We start from the raw sequence: 23,450 nt of genomic DNA on the forward strand, positions 1-23,450 counted from the left end.
ATAAGGTCATTGTACAAGGTCAAGAAAAAATTTGTTTCCACTCTGTATCTTCTATTAGCTGACATGAGCAATGCTCAGGCGAGTTATTGTGATCGCTCCATGTTCGGCGTCTGTCAACAATAACCTTGTGTATGTGATAGAGGCTATATTTTTCAACTGATCTTCATGAAATTTTGTCAGAATGATAACCTTGATAAAATCTAGGCCAAGTTCGAAAATGGGTCATCTTGGATCATAACCTAGGTCTCTCGGTCAAATGAAAGACCTTGTGTATGCGATGGAGGCTGTATTTTTCAACTGGTCTTCATGAATTTTGGTCAGAATGATTACCTTGATACAATCTAGACCAAGTTTGAAAATGGGTTATCTGGGGTCGAAAACTAGGTCACTAGGTCAAAGCAAAGAAAAACCTTGTGTATGCGATAGAGGCTGTTTGTTAGCTCACAGGTGAGCTTTTGTGATCGTGCGTCGTCCGTCCGTCCGTGCGTAAACTTTTACTTGTGACCACTCTAGAGGTGAAATTTTTCAAGGGGTCTTTATGAAAATTGGTCTGAATGTTCACCTTGATGATATCTAGGTCAAGTTCGAAACTGGGTCATGTGCGGTCAAAAACTAGGTCAGTAGATCTAAAAATAGAAAAACCTTGTGACCCATCTAGAGGCCATATATTTCAAAAGATCTTCATGAAAATTGGTCAGAATGTTCATCTTGATGATATCTAGGTCAAGTTCGAAAGTGGGTTACGTGCCGTCAAAAACTAGGTCAGTAGGTCAAATAATAGAAAAACCTTGTGACCTCTCTAAAGGCCATATTTTTCATGGGATCTGTATGAAAGTTGGTCTGAATGTTCATCTTGATGATATCTAAATCAAGTTCGAAAGTGGGACACATGCCATCAAAAACTAGGTCAGTAGGTCAAATAATAGAAAACCTTGTGACCTCTCTAAAGGCCATATTTTTCATGGGATCTGTATGAAAGTTGGTCTGAATGTTCAACTTGATGATATCTAGATCAAGTTCGAAACTGGGTCATGTGCGGTCAAAAACTAGGTCATTAGGCCTAAAAATAGAAAAACCTTGTGACCTCTCTAGAGGCCATACTTTTGAATTGATCTCCATAAAAATTGGTCAGAATGTTCATCTTGATGATATCTAGGTCAAGTTCGAAAGTGGGTCACGTGCCTTCAAAAACTAGGTCAGTAGGTCAAATAATGAAAAAACGTTGTGACCTCTCTAGAGGCCATATCTTTCATGGGATCTGTATGAAAGTTGGTCTGAATGTTTATCTTGATGATATATAGGTCAAGTTTGAAACTGGGTCAACTGCAATCAAAAACTAGGTAAGTAGGTCTTAAAATAGAAAAACCTTGTGACCTCTCTAGCGGCCATACCCTTTAATGGATCTTCATGAAAATTGGTCAGAATGTTCACCTTGATAATATCTAGGTCAAATTTGAAACTGGGTCACGTGCCTTTAAAAACTAGGTCAGTAGGTCAAATAATAAAAAAAACCTTGTGACCTCTCTAGAGGCCATACTTCTCATGGGAACTGTATGAAAGTTGGTCTGAATGTTCATCTTGATGATATCTAGGTCAAGTTTGAAACTGGGTCAACTGCGGTCAAAAACTAGGTCAGTAGGTCTAAAATTAGAAAAATCTTTTGACCTCTCTAGAGGCCATATTTTTCAATGGATCTTCATGAAAATTGATCTGAATATTCACCTTGATAATATCTAGGTCAGTTTTGAAACTGGGTCACGTGGGGTCAAAAACTAGGCCAGTAGGTATAAAAATAGAAAAACCTTGTGACCTCTCTAGAGGCCATATTTTTCATGAGATCTTCATGAAAATTTGTGAGAATGTTCACCTTGGTGATATCTAGATAAAATTCAAAACAGGGTCACGTACCTTCGAAAACTAGGTCAATAGGTCAAACAATAGAAAAACCTTGTGACCTCTCTAGAGACCATATTTTTCAATGGATCTTCTTGAAAATTGGTCAGAATTTATATCTTGATAATATCTAGGTCAAGTTCAAAACTGGGTCACATGAGCTCAAAAACTAGGTCACTATGTCAAATAATAGAAAAAACGACGTCATACTCAAAACTGGGTCATGTGGGAAGAGGTGAGCAATTCAGGACCATCATGGTCCTCTTGTTTTTCAGTTGATTCATGAAATTTCAGGGGCCTCAGTGGCCGAGTGGTTAAGGTCGCTGACTTCAAATCACTTTCCCCTCATCGATGTGGGTTCGAGCCTCGCTCGGGGCGTTGAATTCTTCATATGAGGAAGCTATCCAGCTGGCTTACAGAAGGTCGGTGGTTCTACCCAGGTGCCCGCTCGTGATGAAATAATGCACGGAGGGGCACCTTAGGTCTTCCTCCACCATTAAAAGCTGGAAAGTCGCCATATGACCTATCATGTGTCGGTGCGACGTTAAATCCAACAACAACATCATGAAATTTTGTCAGAATGATTACCTTGATAGAATGTAGACAAAAATCGAAAATGGGTTATCTGGGATCAAAACTAGGTCGCCAGGTCAAATTAAAGGAAAGAAAAACTTGTGTATACGATAGAGGCTGTATTTTTCGATTGATCTTGATGAATTTTGGTCAGAATAATTGCCATGATAGAATTTAGACCAAGTTTGAAAATAGGTTATCAGGGGTCAAATACTAGGTCACTAGGTCAAATAAAAAAACCTTGTGTATGCAATAGAGGCTGATTGTTTTTCAACAGATCTTCATGAAATTTTAGGGGCCTCCGTGGCCGAGTGGTTAAGGTCGCTGACTTCAATTCACTTGCCCCTCATCGATGTGGGTTCGAGCCTCACTCAGGGTGTTGAATTCTTCATGTGAGGAAGCTATCCAGCTGGCTTACGGAAGGTTGATGGTTCTACCCAGGTGCCTGCTCGTGATGAAATAATGCACGGAGGGGCACCTTGGGTCTTCCTCCACCATTAAAGCTGGAAAAGTCGCCATATGACCTGTCATGTGTCGGTGCGACGTTAAATCCAACAACAACAACATCATGAAATTTTGTCAGAATGATTACCTTGATAGAATGTCGACAAAAATCGAAAATGGGTCATCTGGGATCAAAAATAGGTCACCAGGTCAAATTAAAGGAAAACCTTGTGTATGTGATAGAGGCTGTAGTTTTATGCCCCCCTTCGAAGAAGGTGGGGTATATTGTTTTGCAGATGTCGGTCTGTCGGTCGGAATGTAGACCAATCCGTTTCCGGATGATAACTCAAGAACGCTTAGGCCTAGGATCATGAAAGTTGATAGGGAGGTTGGTCATCACCAGCAGATGACCCCTATTGATTTTGAGGTCTGTATGTCAAAGGTCAAGGTCACAGTGACCCTGAATAGTAAAACGGTTTCCGGATGATAACTCAAGAACGCTTGGGCTTAGGATCATGAAAGTTGATAGGGAGGTTGGTCATGACCAGCAGATGACCCCTATTGATTTTGAGGTCAATATGTTAAAGGTCAAGGTCACAGTGACCCTGAACAGTTAAACGGTTTCCGGAAGATAACTCAAGAACGCATAGGCCTAGGGTCACAAAAGTTGATAGGGAGGTTGGTCATGACCAGCAGATGACCCCTATTGATTTTGAGATCAGTATGTCAAAGGTCAAGGTCACATTGACCAGGAACAGTAAAGTTGTTTCCGGGCAGTAACTCAAGAACGCTTAGGCCTAGTGTCAGGAAAATTGATAGTTAGGTTGATCATGATCAGCAGATGACCCCTATTGATTTTGCGGTCATTAGGTCAAAGGTCAAGGTCACATTGGCCAGGAACAGTTAAAACGGTTTCTGATCTTCTTGTCTAAAACCACAGAGCCTAGGGCTTTGATATTTAGTATGAAGCATCATCTAGTGGTCCTCTACCAAGATGATTCAAATTATTGCCCTGGGGTCTAATATGGCCCCGCCCCGGGGGTCACATGGTTTATATAGACTTATATAGGGAAAAACTTTGAAAAACCTCTTGTCCAAAACCACAGGGCCTAGGGCTTTGATATTTGTATGTGACATCATTTAGTGGGCTTCTACTAAGATTGTTCAAATTATCCCCCTAGGGTCAAATATGGCCCCGCCCCAGGGGTCACATGGTTTACATAGACTTATATAGGGAAATACTTTGAAAATCTTCTTGTTCAAACCACAAAGACTAGGGCTTTGATATTTGTAAAGTAGCATCATCTAGTGATTCTCTACCACGTTTGTTCAAATTATCCCCCTAGGGTCAAATATGGCCCCGCCCTGGGGGTCACATGGTTCATATAGACTTATATAGGGAAAAACTTTTAAAATCTTCATGTCAATAACCTACAACATTTGAATTTTGACCACATGTATGGTTTTGAGTGGCAAGATGAACCTTGACATGAGTTGACCTTGACCTTGACCTAGTGACCTACTTTCACATTTCTGTAGCTACAGCCTTCAAATTTGGACCACATGCATAGTTTCGTGCACCGAAATTTTTTTTGACCTTGACATCGACCTAGTGACCTACTTTCACATTTTTGAAGGTACAGGCTTCAAATTTGGACCACATGCATAGTTTTGTGTTCCGAAATAAAATTTGACCTTGATTTTGACCTAGTGACCTACTTTCACATTTCTCAAGCTACAGCCTTCAAATTTGGACCACATGCATAGTTTCGTGTACCAAAAAAAGTTTTGACCTTGAAATTGACCTAGTGACCTACTTTCACATTTTTGAAGGTACAGGCTTCAAATTTTGACCACATGCATAGTTTTGTGTACCGAAATGAACTTTGGTCTTGAGATTGACCTAGTGACCTACTTTCACATTTCTGATTGTACATACTTCAGATTTGGACCGCATGCATATTTTTGTGTTCTGAATTGAAATTTGACAATGATTTTTACCTACTACTTACTTTCACATTTCTCAAGCTACAGCCTCCAAATTTGAAGCACATGCATATTTCTGTCTACCAAAATGAACTTTGACCTTGATATTGATCTAGTGACCTACTTTCACTTTTCTCAAGCCACAGCTTTCAAATTTGGACCACATACACATTATTTTGTACCGAAATGAAATCTGACCTTGATTTTGACCTTGAGCTAGTCTTGAAATTTGGAACATTCAAAAATGGCTCAGTGGATGGCACCAAGATCACTTTGTAATCTCTTGTTAGGTTAAAGGTCAAGGTCAGATTAAACCAGAATGGTAGAACTTTTGTTTACAGTGAGCATATAATTTCTGTTCCTTGTGCAATTACTAAATGCATCAAGGGGGGCATTTTGTGTTCGACGAGCTCTTGTTTAATTGATCTTGATGAATTTTGTTTAGAATAATTGCCTTGATAAAATTTAGACCAAGTTTGAAAATGGGTTATCTGGGGTCAAATATACGGTGACATCCGCAACACTTTATTTCTATTGTGGCCACAACTTAGTAAATTGTGGCCACAACTTAGTAAATCGTGGCCACAATTTAGTAACTTGTGACCACAACTTAATAAATTGTGGCCACAATTTAGTAAATCATGGCCTCAATTTAGTAAATTGTGACCACAATTTGAGAAGTTGTGGCCACAATATAATAACTCGTGACCACGACTTATATCAGTCAATCGAAACTATAAATAGATGGATAGACAAACAGACAGATGAATAGACTGGATGATACCTACGTACCTACCTACCTACTATTTATTTGTCAGCACTTCCAGTCATCTATCTATCTTCCATTCCTGTCTTACCCTTTGCAGTGACGTAGACATTTTATGCGTCCATTTCGTATGGTTGCTGATTTCTGCCATTTTGCGTTATCTCCCTGCGACCCTTTTTGAGCGAAAACACGAGATTTAAAAATGTAAATGCGGGGACGCAGGCTGAAAACTCTCTATTGAGTGGGGAAGCGGAGCGAAAGCACGATAATTACCGGGGCTACGGGGTGAGAATTAGTAGCTGGTATGTCAGGGGTGGGGAGCGAAAACACGATAATTAGCGCTGCTTAAACATAGTATTTCCGAACCGCGCCCCGACATCCAGTTACCAAATTTCACCCCACGATCTTGTTAAACATCATGTTTCTGCTCCTTGCCCCCACTAAATAGCGAGTTATCACGCCGGACACCCACCATTTTAACTTATAAATTTCACATGTTTTCGCTGTGCGCGGTCACCAGGCGAAAAACTCGTTATTAAACGTTTAAGCAGTGCTAATTATCGTATTTTTGCACTGCGCCCCAGACATACTAGTTACTAAATCGCCCTTGTGGGGTTTCGGCCTGCGTTCTCGACATTTTAACTTGCTCATTCTCGTGTTTTCGCTTGACGGGCCCGCGGGCTGAAAATATAATTTAATTGGGCTAAAACGTGAATTGGCAGAATTTAGCATCCTTACAAAATGGACGTGAAAAAAAATGTCTACGTCCCTGCAATGGGTTAGACAGGAATGGAAGATAGACAGACGGACAGAAAGACAAATAAATAGGTAGAAGGTAGGTACCATCCAATCCATCCATCCGTCAATCCATCCGTCCATCGGTCTGTCCCTCCGTCGTCCCATCTTATTCCTGTTTAACATTTGCTGGTACGTAGACACTTTTGTGCGCTCCTATTTTGCACTGCTATATAGCAGTGAAGAAAAAAACATTCGTTTTGATTGGCTAATTCTGTCATTCCGCGTTTTAGCCCTATTAAATTATATTTTCGTCTCGCAGCCACGTCGAGAGAAAACACAAGAATAAACAAGTTCAAATGTCGAGAAAGCAGGTCGAAACCCCGCCAGGGAGATTTAGTAACTGGTATGTCTGGGGCAAACCTGACGAGCGAAAACACGAGATTTAACAAGTTAAAATGCGGGGACGCAGGTTGAAAACACTATTTTAGCAGGGACGCGGAGCGAAAACACGATAATTACAGGGGTCGCTGGGTGAGAATAAGTAACTGGTATGCCGGGGATGGGGAGCGAAAACACGATGATAAGCGCTGCTTAAACGTAGTGTTCTCGAACCGCGCCCCGACATTCCAGTTACTAAATCTCACCCCGCGATCTTGATAATTATCATGTTTCCGCTCTTCGCCCCCGCTATAAAGTGAGTTATCACCCCGAGCCCCTGCCATTATTAGTTGTAAATTTCAAGTGTTTTCGCCCGACGGTGTCACCAGGCAATAAATCGCTATTAATACAACTATGAACCTAATAGCACCAAGTCCCATAACTCTGACATGAATTTTGGTCAAATTATGCCCCCTTTTGGACTTGGAAAATCCTGGTTAAAGTTTTGTGTGCAAGTACATTCGGCTATGATTTAAAGCATATAGGTTTGAAACTTATTTTTTCTTTTCATCTTTTCATAGGTCAATTACCAACCTCACTGGGTCAAGTCCCATAACTGACTTGTATTTTAGGCAAATTATGGCTTCTTATGGACTTCTGATTAAAGTTTTGCGTAAAAAAGTTAAAACAAAGCAAATATTAAACTGGAACTTCACATGTCATATGGGGTTATAAGACTAGTTGATTGCATCAAGTCCTATAACTCTGACATATATTTTGGTAAATTATGCCCCCTTTTGGACAAAGAAAACTTCTGGTTAAAGTTTTGAATGCATGCTACTGTCTCTAAAACTAATGCAAATACTGGATTGAAACGCTGTAGATATTTTAACATTAGGGTAATATCCCTGTCTCTGGGTAGGCAAGCACTGACTTTCTTATGGACAGCTCTTGTTGTTCCTTATCTTCAAAATGCCTCAAATCGTTATTTTATTATTACACATAAATGTTCCCCATGATAAGACCATGTGAAGTGCACATGACCCATGGTTGTTGGTCAAGGTCACTTGAAGGTCAAGAAATATTGTTTCTGCTCCATACCTTCTATGTGCATTAATGGATTATCTTACTATTGCACAAAAGTTTTCCCCATGATGCCCTCCTGCCCATCTGAAAATCTTCATCTTGCAATTTTGTAACGAAAAAAGATTAAATGAGTATGTTAGTCTAGCCTTATTGAAACCAGGATTTCAGTCTAGCCTTACTCAATCTATAATGTTAGTCTAGTCATATTGAAACCAATAATATTATGTTAGTCTAGCCACAATGAAACCAATATGTCAGTCTAGTCTAATTGAAATATGTTGGACTAGCCTTATGGTCGCCATATGACCTAAAATTGTGTCTAGCTAGCCTTATTGAAACCAGTATGTCAGTCTAGCCTTATTGAAACCGGTATGTAAGTCCACCCTTATTGCCATCAGTATGTCAGTCTAGGAATATTTAAACAGTATGTCAGTCAACCCTTACTGACACCAGTATGCCAGTCTAGCAGTATTGAAAACAGAATGTCAATTTACCCTTATTGACACCAGTATGTCAGTCTATCCTTACTGAAAGCAGTATGTCAGTCTAGCCATATTGAATTCAATATGTCGGACTAACATTACTGAAACCAGTTTTTCTGTCTGGCCTTATTGAAACCAGTATGTAACTCTACCTTTATTAACACCAGTATGTCGGTTTAGCCATATTGAAACCAGTATATAAATCTGGCCTTAATGGAGCCAGTAAGTCGGTTTACCCTTATTGACACCAGGATGTCAGTCTACCATTACTGAAAACAGTATGTCAGTCTAGCCATATTGACAACATTATATAAGTCTAGCCTTATCGAAATCAGTGTGCCGGTCTTACTTTATTAAAACCAGTATGTAAAACCAATATGTCAGTCTGCTCTCATTGATACCAGTAGGTCAGTCTGCGATATTGAAAACAATATGTCAATCTAGCCTTTTTGAAACCAGTATGTTGGTCTAACCTTATTCAGTCTACCATTATTGACACCAGTATGTATTTCTAGCTTTATTGAAGCCAGTATGTCAAACTATTCTTTTCGAAACCAGTATGTCAGTCTACCCTTATTGACACCCATATGTGAGTCCACCCTTACTGACACCAGTTAATCAGTCTAGCGTTATTGACACCAGTATGTCAGTTTACCCGTAGTGAAACCAGCATGTTAGTCTAAACGTATTGACTCTAGTATGTCACTGTAGTCTTAACACCATTGTGTCAGTCTAGCCTTATTGACACCAGTATGTTGGTCTAACCTTATTGACACCAATTTGTCAGGCTAGCCTTACTGACCTGTATGTCAGTCTGGCCTTATTAAGAGCAGTATGTCAGTCTTACCTTATTGAAAGTAGTATGCCAGTCTAACCTTTTTGACACCGTCCGTCTAACCTTAATGAAACAAGCTTGTCAGTCTAACCTTAATAAAACCCGCCCGCTTAGCTCAGTAGGTAGAGCGTCGGTCTACGGATCGCGGGGTCGCAAGTTCGATCCCCAGGCGGGGGGTGTGTTCTCCGTGACTATTTGATAAATGACATTGTGTCTGAAATCATTAGTCCTCCACCTCTGATTCATGTGGGGAAGTTGGCAGTTACTTGCGGAGAACAGGTTTGTACTGGTACAGAATCCAGGAACACTGGTTAGGTTAACTGCCCGCCGTTACATAACTGAAATACTGTTGAAAAATGGCGTTAAACCCAAAACAAACAAACAAACTAACCTTAATAAAACCACTATGCTAGTCTAGTCTTATTGAAACCAGTATGCTAGACTGACCTTATTGAAAGAAATGTGTTTGACTAGCCTTATTGAAGCTGGTATATCAGTCTAGCTGTATTGACATCAGTATGTCAGTCTAGCCTTTTTTTGAAACCAGTATGTCCGTCTAGCCTTAATGAAACCAGCTTGTCAGTCTAACCTTATTAAAACCACTATGCCAGTCTAACCTTAATGAAACCAGTATGCTAGACTGACTTTATTGAAAGAAGTGTGTTTGACTAGCCTAACTGAAGCTGGTATGTCAGTCTTGCTTTACTGAAACCAGTATTAAGTCTAGCCTTAATGAAACCAGCATGTCAGTCTAACCTTATTATAACCAGTATGACTATCTGGCATTATTAAAATCAGTATGTCAGTCTAACTTTATTAAAACCAGTATTTCAGTCTAACCGTATTGAAACCAGCATACCAGTCTAACCTTATTGAAACTGGTATGTCAGTGTTTACTGTTTAAAACCAGTATATCAGTCTAGCCTTATTGACCCAAGCATGTCAGTCAAGCCTTATTGAAACCAGTATGTCAGTCTAGAGTTACTGAAAGCAGCATGTCATTAGTCTTATTGACACCAGTATGTCAGTCTAGCCCTGTTTAAACCAGTAAGTCGGTCTAGCCTTAATGAAAACAGCATGTCAGTCTAACTTTATTAAAACCAGTTTCTTAGTCTAGCCTTATTGAAACCAGTATGTCGGTCCAACATTATTTAAACCAGTATGTCAGTCTAGTCTTATTCACACCAGTATGTCAGTCTAGTTTTATTGCAGCTAGTATGTCCGTCTAGCCTACATGAAACCAGTTTTTCAGTCTAACCTTATTAAAACGACTATGCCAGTCTATTAGCCTTATCGAAACCAGTATGTTAGACTGATCTTATTCAAAGAAATGCGTTTGACTAGCCTTATTGAAGCTGGTATGTCAGTCTAGCGTTATTGAAACCAGTATGTCAGTCTAGCCTAAATGAAACCAGCATGTCAATCTATCCTTATTATAACCAGAATGACTGTCTAGCATTATTAAAACCAGTATGTCAGTCTATTCTTTTTAAAACCAGTATGTCAGTCTAACTTTATTAAAACCAGCAAGTCAGTCTAACCTTATTATAACCATAGTAACTGTTTAGCATTATTAAAACCAGTACGTCAGTCTTACCTTTTTGAAACCAGTATGTCACGGCTACTAAACGCTAGCGCCACCACCAAGTTGTGGTGATAAGGAAAAGAGCTATCGACATTTCCGTGGTGCAGCTGTCGCCCGTTTCTATTTGAAAACACGTGAGTAAAATTTATATTTTATCTTATATTTTCATTGATAGAACTTTTTTTCGAAAATCGGAGAATGTAGTTCTGTGTAACAACACTTTTACTACAGGTTGGCTGTAATTTCATTAAAATATTATGCAAATTGTGGTGTCAGGAGCTTTTCTCCCGAATCTGACAGTGGCATATTTTCTTATCGGCCAGCATTCGAACATTGGTGTCATTCTAGAAATGTTGTTAAACACGAACTAAAATGTATAAAATATCATAAAATGACTCTCCACAACAATGCGCAACTCCCAATTTTAGTATAAAAACCTATTTTTTTTAGTCAAAAACAAGAAAGAATGCTAAATAAAATAATTATTCAGATAAATAATTCGTTCTATTGTTTCCAAATTAGCTTTATTAATTGACAGCGGACCTCTTTTTATCAAATTTTTAATACCAAGCTCAATTTTAAGAAAACCAGCACGAATGTTCATGCAGAGCCGTGGGTTCGAGTCATACACGGGGAACGTTTTTTTTACCCATATTATAATTAGTTTTTTTTCTTACAAAATGATCATTGTACAATAGTAAACGGTAAGATCTAGCGTTTGAATCATTAACTGGTCCATTAACACATTGGTAAGGCTACTAAAACACATGAAGTTCGTTAAAATAGCCAGATCGGGAAATGTGCCTAGCCTGTTAAAATATGTATTCACCGCCATAAAGTATTTAAGGTACTACTACATGCAATACACTTTTATCTTTAACTCACTTTTTGGCAGAATTGTGGATTTTTAGGGGCCTAGCTGCTGTTACGCAAACACAGAAGTGCATGCGTAGAGTTCATCAGAAAATTGACATATATTTTATCCACTCCACCGCATGCCACAATTTCGTGCAACATTTCTACGTTCGTAACCGGCACGTACCAGAAAAAAAAACAGACAACAGTCAATTCATGAAAAACCTTTGAAGACAGGAATTAGCTGGGCTACGGGGTTGGAATGGGGAAAGGGGGTGGTGGGTCATTACTGTTACCCAAGGTTTGCAACAGTTCTTTTAAAATCTTGCTTGTTTGTACAATTCAAATCGGCCTAGTATGCCCCAGGTTTTTATGAAATCCGTACAAACAAATGTTAAGCTTTGTTTTTAACTTTTAATGTAAGTATAAAAACTTAGAATGTATGAAAGCTCAGTCTCATATTGGGATCTTCACCCTTCTCGGTTCTTTTCTTGCGTTATAATTTGTAGGGTCTAGATCGACTTTTTCTCTGAATTTAAAAGTTTTTATTATCACAAGGATCTGTTGTAATGAATGCATGTTACATAGCTCTATTTAATTTTTCTTTGTTAAGGCCCATTTGAGAAATGATTTATTGTTTAAGGGGTATGGATTTTACAGTGACAGCTGGGGTTTTATCCGACAATAAATGAATAATATGTGAAAAAAAATGTCCAAGTAGGGTACTTGTTTTTATGTCCCCCTTTAAAAGAAGCCCCTTTTGGCGACATCTGGTTTATTTGCTGTGTTAAAAGCGCGAAAAACAGTTGTACGCCAGGGAGAATTTTAATAACCGCATGCGCGTACATGCCGGTACATTTCGACGGTACAAGTATGTTGAGGAGGTCATAGACCTTCAAGTACGCGCCAGACTTGAAAAATTTAAAGGGGTAAATGCATGTCGCAGGGGGACTTTTACAAGAAAATAGTACATGCATGCACGCAGATATTCGAAATTTAAATTTTATTTTTTTGCATTAAAATTGTTTCCCCCTTAGCAGTTAGCCATTTTTTGATGTTTACCAATTAATGCTAAAAAATTGATTTATTTCATTGAAAAGTGGGTGAAGAAAAGCTATAATTTATTTGAAACATCTCTAATTATTTTGGTAAAGGGGAAAAAACTTATTTATGATGTACTTATCTTTTTTCTGTTTTTTTCTGTCCAAAAAGATAGCATTTGCAAAGAAAATTGGGGGGGTAAGGAATTTACATTATCACAGCAGTTTCGCCCAAAAGTACACGCATGTATGCAGCGGGAAACACAGCATGTACGCCCCGGACTCGGGCCAGGAGTACACGAATGTACGCCCCAGGAGTACACAAAGTACGCCGCAGGAGTACACAGCATTAGCGCAGGGGTTGTCACCCCAAAGGTCATTTGCATGTGAAAAAGTGTAGTGCCGGTAATTTCTGGTACTATTTTGATACTAAATTTCCCCCAGGTAAATCCCGTGTACTATGTAGTAACAGCTGTCGAGCAAATGTAGCAGCAAGCTATTTGCTGTAAAGGTACTACAAAAGTACTTCGGTTTTGTGCAGTTTATCCTGGTTTATTTAAAGGCCTTGATTTTAGTACACATCATGTACGATAAAATTTCGCTGTATGTACACAACAAGAGTACGCAGCAGGCCTTTTTCTTCTGTAAGGGTCTTCAAAAAATGTACTTTTCCATTGAAGTGACTATATTAAAAAAAATTAATCAGGGATTGAAAAAGCTGGAAAAATAACGAAAATATCAAGAATGGTTTAGAAGTTACGAAAATTAATAAGTTTTGATAGAACACATGCAAGACTCGGTCATAAAGTTCCCATACTACTTTAGTTATTTTAACATCATTTCAAATTCAGACTTCATATGATAAATGGTCTCTTTGAGTAGATGATCCCTACTTTGGAGTCAGTAGTAGGTCACAGGTTAATGTCACAGTAAAACGGCTTCCGACCAATAACTAGGGAACCTTTGGCCATAGGTTCCTCAAATTTGGTAGGTAGAAGACCAATATTGTTTTTGAGGTCACTAGGCCGAAGGTGGGCATATTAAATGTAATTCTGCCATCCATAAAGGGATTTTGAAAAACTTTGCATAAATGTTCACCATAATGAGACGACGTGTCATGTGCAAGACCAAGACCCCTAGCTCAAAGGTCAAGGTCACACTTTGAAAAAAAAAATTAACAGGCTCTGTTTCGTATCCGGTCCACATCTCTACCATCGATGAAGGGACGGATTTTACTTTTAATTATTATTTTTTATTATTCTTATTATTGTACTATTTTGATATTAAGATGACGTGTCATGTGCAAGACCTAAACCCCTAGCTTCAAGCTCAAGGTCAAACTTAGAAGTCAAAGGTTGGTCCATAACGTTTCGGAGGCATTTGTCACCAATAGTGACAGCTCTTGTTTTTTTTTGTGTGTGCATGTGTGTGTGTGTGTTTTTAATAAAAAAAAAAACGATTTTAGTTTCCACTGTTTAATAATTGAAACACTTACAATATACATATTTTGTCGGCTTGTATACTATAAATTAATGTACATAACGTACAAGAACATATCAGAATAAAATGAAATAGAATCGGAACTTGACTATTACTTGTGCGCGGACTAATGGAAAAAATGTAATCTCCAGACCCCGTCAAATCATCGTGTTTTCTAAGTTTGATAAGCCAAACTAAGGGTATGTAATACTATACATTTTTAGGAAGATGCATCCGATTTTCGAACTTTAAAATTTGAAAGACGAAATAGAAAAATAACTTTTTTTTACTAAAACGTATAGAAGTGGGTAACGTATGCATTTTGTTGCGTGCACTTCTTCAAATTTCAAAGGATTACAAATTAGTTGACATGAAGCGTAGATGTGCAAGACATATTTTGACGCATATCCGTGAAGATGTTGCAGAGTTATGTCCCCTTGATCTAAGAATGTTTTCCAAAAAAATATGTGTGTTTCGGGTCAAAAAAGTGTTTAGCATTAGTAAAAAAATATATATCACTGTATAGAACACTCCGGCTGTGAAGGCGTAACTATTTCATACAGATGAAATCACAGGGTGACTGTAAAAATTGTGTTTTACATTTGTAGGAAATTGATTTTACATATGTGACCATAAGCTTGTTTTTACATTTATGACGCCTTTTTATTACATATATCACCAGCAACGTTTATACATTTGTAACAGCTCGGATTTACATTTGTAGAAAGTTTTTACATATACGGTAAAATTATTTTACGTTTGTTACCATTTTTACATATGTGACCATTTTTACATTTGGGGGTCATAGCTGTTCTTTATTCTATATAAAAATGACATATTCCAATGACCGTAGCACACATCAAGACCAATTTAAAATGTCTGTAACTTACATTTTCTCAAAGAATTAGAGCTGAAAAACATTAAACGAAAAGTGGGAGTCGTGTTTTATGAACTTTACAGAGCAAAAAAAAAAAAATAAAATAACTGAGGACTATTAGAATCTACCATTTTTTCCCCCGCCGTTTTCCTGTTTATTGGAAAAGAAATAAAACTGAAAACACATTTTAATGTAATTTTGCCTAAAAACCATGATTATTAGATGGGAAATGATCAAACTAAGATAAATTGTACTCGTACTCATATGTTTTGTTAATAAATGAGGAAGTTATCGCTGCTTTATGACAATTTCTACTGCTGAATGACTCGGCAATCTAGTCTGTATACTTCACTATTGCCCCGTATTGAATTGTTTCAGTCAAACTTCGTTTGCTCGAATTCGGATTATCCAGTTACTACTTTTGGCTCGAACTCAGCGTCAGGTCTATATAATGTATATTTCACGTTTGCTTGTACTACTGATATCTCGAACACATTCTTGTCCCGTCGAGCTCTAGCAAACATATTTTGACTTTACTAACTGTTGACAGATCTAAAGTTTCCTTCGGAAGCATAGAACTCAAAGACGTAAAAATAGCAAACTCGGTTTGATTAAGTCTGTTTGTGAGATGTGCAAATTCTCGGTAGCATTATCTTAAATGATCTATGCTGTCAATCAAAACTCTATTCCAGTGGTTCACCCTTGTGCTGATGTGTGGGCGTTTAGAAATAAAATCTATGTATCAAAGTGTAAATATAAATATTAGATAACTGCAAATGTTATGTTTTTTGTGTGTTTAATTTTTTATACTTTTTTTTCATTCCATTAGCATGAAAATGGTACTTTTCATATTTTTGAATCAGGTAAAAAACTATTTCTTTGCACATTAACATTAGGCTATTATAAGAACTGGTAACCGCTCGTCAGGTGTTTCCAATATCTACAATTTTGTAACTATTTGTTATGTTGGTTCTATAGATGTCATAACTTCAAAAAGGCTTGATATTTGTCAGTGAATTTGATAGTATATCGAATGTTATTAGTATGATCTTTATGACTGTGAATATAGGAGCAAAGCATGTTTGTTTTCCTGTTACAACACCTTTAGATTTCCGAGTGACTGGTTTGTGATAGAACCACCGAGTAGAGCAAAGTTACCAATGTATCTCAATGGAATCTACTGGTGTTATAAAATAAACAAATGTGAGCTTACGCTATTGTAACTTTAAACGTGTAAAAATAAATATATTGTCAATTAGATTCAGTGCGGAATGCTAGAATGAACTACCCTTATAAAGAAATAACTTTATCCTTATATAACAAAAATGAATAAACCCCATAACACTTTGCAAGCTATATGTCTTAGCCTGACATATTCAATCGGCATTATTTGTTTATTATAAATCCATCGTTTTGAATTTCAAATCTCTCCTTCATGCTCTTCTCATCCTGCAGGAAGTTATTTTTACGCATTGTATATTTCTTGGTAACTATCGAACCACCATATTTCATCATTTTGATTAGCTGAACCATCATCTGTCAGTAATCATGAAAATATCGGAGGGTATAAATTCAATATTTCACTGAATGAACCTCAATGTTACTATTTTAAAAGATTCTAAATCAACCTTCTGATGTTTTTATACCTTTATTTTCACATTTTTATTTGTAAAACATCTGAATGAAAAATGCTTCAGTGTCAAGACACAAGCTTTGTTTTCACAATGTTTTCAAGGACATCTGTCTGAAACCAAGTGTCAGATCTGTAAATTGTTACGATCTGATTCGTTTTCAACTTTTGTTTTGAACAGGAAGTAAGAGTGTAGAAGCAAAGCCAAAGATAAAAAGAATCGAAACAGAGATAGCGTGCAGAATTTTCAGAATAAAATGATGCAATTATCGCATTAAGAGCTTCGGTGAGAGAAAATCTAGTTCTTGGAATGTGCTACTTAATTGCAAATACATAAAATATGATGATAAATGCCTGACCGATAGTAAAAAATAGAACTATGTTACAGCAAATCAAGGGAATAGTTTATATATAAACTAGTTGAATTCCTAAAGATCTGTTCTGTTTAGTTTATTATCGTACATGTACTGTGTACACCTATGTTGTGACCTGTATTTCAGCTATTCTTCTTAAATGGTCCTATTTAACCATCACCGCGTGGACAAATTAACATAAATATATATCATGTAATGAATCATCACCAGATTTGATATCATTTCTTTAGGGGCTGGAGAAGGATTCCATATACTATTATATATGTTACTTTCAACAGTATTTCAGTCATTTAACGGCGGTCAATTAACCTAATCAGTGTTCTGGAGTCGCTAAAAGTAGTAGCCTTTTCTCCGCAAGTAACTGCCAACTCACTAACACCGATCCTTAGATCTGCGCCCTACTGATTAAGCTAAAAATGCTTGTTTGTATACATGACAGTAAAGTGATTTTAACTATTTACATGAGAATTTTATAAATTTATTTGTAATTCATTTTCCGCTGTAGTCTTCTTCCTCAAAACTTATCATATTTTCTCTTTCGCACACGTTTTCAAAAGGTGTACAATATGTAAATATTCTTTTTATAGTCAGTTCAAAGCTTGAATTCAAATTTTATTGCCGCCTGAAGTGCAAGAAATGCATTTGCAGTGTCATTTAATAATCATTTGCTCAAACATTTTTCTAACTCAGTACCTGACTTTTGTTTTTTATCTCTGCCAAATTTTGATAGATTTGACGGATGTTCCATTACAACTAAACATAGTTGAACATTCAGAATATAATACTTTGAATTTCATTGAATTAATAGGATCGAAGTGTACTACTGTGATTTGAAATTTACTAATTATGTGACTTTTAATTTAAGGGTTACTTTATTTAGTGTTACTCTTACAGTTAAATGAATTTACATCAGGCTATGATCGTTTTTATGTTATATTATAATAAAATAATCATTTAACATTGTGTAAAACATTCAATCAAATCTGTCAAATTTTGGCGATAAAGGGAATAAAACAAGTGTGGAGTTAGAAAATTTGTTGAGTATATTATTACTATACGCACTATTTTGCTACCTTTAATAACATAGAAGTCATTTTTAAAAGTTCAGTTTTGACCTTGACATGTCTGTGACCTTGAAATTACATTGAAATAACCATCGGATACGACAGTTCCAAAAATATTTCTCTAGTTCATCCACATGTAAAGATTAGCAAACATGTCAAGTAAAACACACTTTGCCATCGTATGCCACTTTTCCCAGATATATATTATTCTATATAATATTATACACAATATATATATATATTGTATATATATATATATATATATATATATTCATCAGTTTTATTTATAAAATACTAAAGGGCATTGAGACACACTATTTAAACCAATTTAGATGGTATATGAAAATACAACGAAAGCATAGCGGCATAGTTTATTTGTAAACGCACTTATTTGACCTTTGACCCCATTGTACTTTAATTAGGAACCCTAGAAGGCGACAACCCCTTTTAAATTTCATGTTCGATCCTAAGGAACACTTTTATACTAATATCCGAGTATTAACAAAAAATGCCATCAGAAGTCACATTTTCTCAATATATTGGCAGACTACATGGTCAAAATTGACCCATTTTAAAAAAAAATAAACCAGAAGGCCTAGAACTTAGATATTTCACCTGTAGCATTGCCTAGTAGACTTCTACAAAATTTGTTCAAATCATGATCCCCGGGGTGAAAATTGACCCCTACCTAGGGGTCACTTGATTTTACATAGGAAAATCTTCAACAATTTTCTAAAAATAAACCAGGAGGCCTAGAACTTGGATATTTCACATGTAGCATTGCCTAGTAGACTTCTACAAAATTTGTTCAAATCTTGACCCCCGGGGTCAAATTGACCCAACCCCATGGTGTTACTTGATTGTACATAGAAAAATCTTCAAAATTTTCTAAAGGTAAACCAGAAGGCCTAGAGCTTAGATATTTGACATGTAGCATTGCCTAGTGTACCGCTACAAAATTTGTTCAAATCATGACCACCGGGTCAAAATTGATCCCACCCCAGGAGTCACTGGATTTTATATAGAAAAATCTTCAAAAATTTTCTAAAAATAAACCAGAAGGCCTAGATCTAAGATATTTGACATGTAGCACTGCCTAGTAGACTTCTACAAAATTTATTCAAATCATGACCCCCAGGGTCAAATTGACCCCGCCCCATGCGGTTTCTTGATTGTAAATAGAAAAATCTTCAAAATTTTCTAAAAATAAACCAGAAGGCCTAGAGCTTAGATATTGGACATGTAGCATTGCCTAGTGGACCTCTACAAAATTTGTTCAATCTTGACACCCCCCACCCCCCAGGGTCAAATTGACCCAGCACCAGGGACTACTTGATTGTACATAGGGAAATCTTCATAAATTTGCTAAAAATAAACCAGAAGGCATAGATCTTAGATATTTGATATGTAACATTGCCTAGTAGACTTCTACAAACTTTGTTCAAATCATGACCTCCGGGCTAAAATTGGCCCCGTCCCAGGGGTTACTTGATTGTACATTGGAAAATCTTCCAAAAAATTCTAAAAAATCATCAGTTTGATATTTGAAACATGTAGCTTATATCACTCAGGTGAGCAATCTAGGGTCATCAAGACCCTCTTGTTTCTAGAAATATGGCTCTTTTTAGCTCACCTGAGCCAAAGGATCATGGTGAGCTATTGCGACCGCTCAATGTCCGTCGTGCGGCGTGCGGCCATCAACATTTTCTAAAAAAATCTTCATTTTGAAAACCACTGGGCAGAATTACACCAAACTTCACAGGAATGATCCTTGGGTGGCTCCCTTTCAAAAGTTTTCAAAGAATTGAATTCCATGCAGAATTCTGGTTGCCATGGCAACCAAAAGGAAAAACTTCAGAAATCTTGTTGTCCAAAACCACAGGGCCTAGGGCTTTGATATCTGGTGTGTAGCATCATCTAGTGGTCCTCTACCAAAATTTTTCAAATTATCCCTCTAGGGTCAAATATGGCCCCGCCCCCGGGGTCCCAAATTTTACATAGACTTATATATGAAAAAAACTTTGAAAATCTTCTTGTCTGAAACCACAAATAGGCAAAGTTTGAAAATGGGTTATCTGGGGTCAAAAACTAGGTCACTAGGTCAAATCAAAGAAAACCTTGTGTATGCAATAGAGGCTGTATTTTTCATTTGATCTTCATGAATTTTGGTCAGAATGATAACCTTGATGAAATCTAGGCCAAGTTTGAAAATGGGTCATCTGGGGTCAAAAACTACGTCACTAGGTCAAATCAAATAAAAACCTTGTGTATGCTATACTAAGAGGCTGTATTTTTCAACTGATCTTCATAAATTTTTGTCAGAATGATAGCCTTGATGAAATTAAGGTCAAGTTTGAAAATGGGTTATCTAGGGTAAAAAAAAGCTATGTCACTAGGTCACCTGGTCAAATTAAATCATTGTGCATGTGATAGAGGCTGTATTTTTCAATTGATCTTCATGAATTTTGGTCAAATGATAGTCTTTATAAAATCTAGATCAAAATCGAATATGGGTCATCTGGGGTAAAAACTAGGTCACTAGGTCAAATCAAGGGAAAACCTGGTGCATGCAATAAAGGCTTTATTTTTCAAATGATCTTTATGAATTTTGGTCAGAATGATTGCCTTGATAAAATCTATGTCAGGTTTGAATATGGGTCATCAGGGTTTAAAAATTAGGTCACTAGGTCAAATCAAAGAAAAGTCTTGTGTATGCAATAGGGGCTGCATTTTATACTGGAACTTCATGAAATTTGATCAGAATGTTTGTCTTGATGAAATCTAGGTCAAGTTTGAATATAGGTCATTTAGGGGCAAAAACTAGGTCACCTGGTCAAATTAAAGAACAACTTTGTTTATGCAATAGGGGTTGTATTTTACACTGGATATTCAGAATGTAAGTATTAAAAGTAGTCAAAACTACAAAAACTTTTTAAAACAAGTCACTTTATTTTTAGCCAATGTTTCGGCTACATTAGCCTTCTTCAGGGTCCAAAATAAACATAACAAAGGAAGTGACGTCAGTGACAAACGACGTCGATGACGACAACGTCAAAATTAAACAGAGTTTAGCGTACTGGATATTCATAAAATTTATTCAGAATGATTGCCTTGATGAATTCTAGGTCAAGTTAGAATATGGATATCTGTGGTCAAAAACTAGGTCACTAGGTCAAATTAAAGAAAAACCTTGTGTATGCGATGGAGACTGAATTTTTCAATCTATTTTCATGAATTTTGGTCAGAATGATAGCCTTGATGAAATTAAGGTCAAGATCAATTATTGGTCATCTGGGGGTCACAATCTAGGTTGCTAGGACAAATCAAAGAAAAATGTTTTGTATGTGATAGAGGCTGTATTTTTCAATTGAGGTTCATGAAATTTGTTCAGAATGATTGCCTTGGTTAAATCTAGGTCAAATTTAAATGTAGGTCATCTTAGCTCAAAAACTAGGTCACTAGATCAAATGGGAGAAAATACTTATTATGGAGACATATTGTTTTTGCCCTGTCCGTCACACTTCATTTCCGAGCAATAACTGGAGAACCATTTGACCTAGAACCTTCAAACTTCATAGGGTTGTAGGGCTGCTAGAGTAGACGATCCCTATTGTTTTTGGGGTCACTCCGTCAAAGGTCAAGGTCACAGGGGCCTGAACATTGAAAACCATTTCCGATCAATAACTAGAGAACCACTTGACCCAGAATGTCGAAACTTCATAGGATGATTGGTCATGAAGAGTAGATGACCCCTATTGATTTTGGGGTCAATTCGTCAAAGGTCAAGGTCACAGGGGCCTGAACATTGAAAACCATTTCCGATCAATAACTAGAGAACCACTTGACCCAGAATGTTGAAACTTCATAGGATGATTGGTCATGTAGAGTAGATGACCGCTATTGTTTTTGGGGTTACTCCTTCAAAGGTCAAGGTCACAGGGGCCTGAACTTTGAAAACCATTTCCAATCAATAACTTGAGTACCACTTGACCCAGAATGTTGAAACTTCATAGGATGATTGAACATGCAGAGTAGATGACTCCTATCGATTTTGGGGTCACTTGATCAAAGGTCAAGGTCACAGGAGCCTGATCATGGAAAACAATTTCCGATCAATAACTTGAGAACCACTTGACCCAGAATGTTGAAACTTCATAGGATGATTGAACATGCAGAGTAGATGATCCCTATTGATTTTGGGGTCAGTCTATTAAAGGTCAAGGTCACAGGGGCCTGGTCATGTAAAATCATTTCTGGAGAATAACTTGAGAACCACTTGACCTAGAATGTTGAAACTTAATAGGATGATTGGACATGCACAGTAAATGACCCCTATTTATTTTGAGGTCACTTGATCAAAGGTCAAGGTCACAGGAGCCTGAGCCTGAACAGTGACTTGAGAACCACTAGGCCAAAAGTGTTGAAATTTAGCGGGATGACTGGACATGCCAAGTAGATGATCCCTATTGCAGCCAACCATCAGTGTCTCTTTGACTTTCGCTTCTGACCACTATTGACTTCTTGCCTATAGGACTTTGCATTGGGGGAGACATGTGCTTTTTAGCTCACCTGAGCAATGCTCAGGTGAGTTTTTCTGATCGCTCGATGTCCGGCGTCCGTCGTCTGTCGTCTGTCGTCTGTCTGTCAACATTTAGCTTGTGTATGCGATAGAGGCTGTATTTTTCAATTAATCTTCATGAATATTGGTCAGAATGATAACCTTGATGAAATCTAGGCCGAGTTCGAAAATGGGTCATCTCGGGTCAAAAACTAGGTCACTAGGTCAAATCAAAGAAAAACCTTGTGTATGCGATAGAGGCTGTATTTTTCAATTAATCTTCATGAATATTGGTCAGAATGATAACCTTGATGAAATCTAGGCCGAGTTCGAAAATGGGTCATCTCGGGTCAAAAACTAGGTCACTAGGTCAAATCAAAGAAAAACCTTGTGTATGCGATAGAGGCTGTATTTTTCAATTAATCTTCATGAATATTGGTCAGAATGATAACCTTGATGAAATCTAGGCCGAGTTCGAAAATGGGTCATCTCGGGTCAAAAACTAGGTCACTAGGTCAAATCAAGGAAAAACCTTGTGTATGCGATAGAGGCTGTATTTTTCAATTGATCTTCATGAATATTGGTCAGAATGATTGCCTTGATGAAATCTAGGCTGAGTTCGAAAATGGATCATCTCGGGTCAAAAACTAGGTCACTAGGTCAAATCAAAGAAAAACCTTGTGTATGCGATAGAGGCGGTATTTTTCAATTAATCTTCATGAATATGGTCAGAATGATAACCTTGATGAAATCTGGGCCGAGTTCGAAAATGGGTCATATGGGGTCAAAAACTAGGTCACTAGGTCA

Source organism: Mercenaria mercenaria, chromosome 4 (assembly GCF_021730395.1).
Source record: "Mercenaria mercenaria strain notata chromosome 4, MADL_Memer_1, whole genome shotgun sequence".
Classification (NCBI taxonomy): domain Eukaryota; kingdom Metazoa; phylum Mollusca; class Bivalvia; order Venerida; family Veneridae; genus Mercenaria; species Mercenaria mercenaria.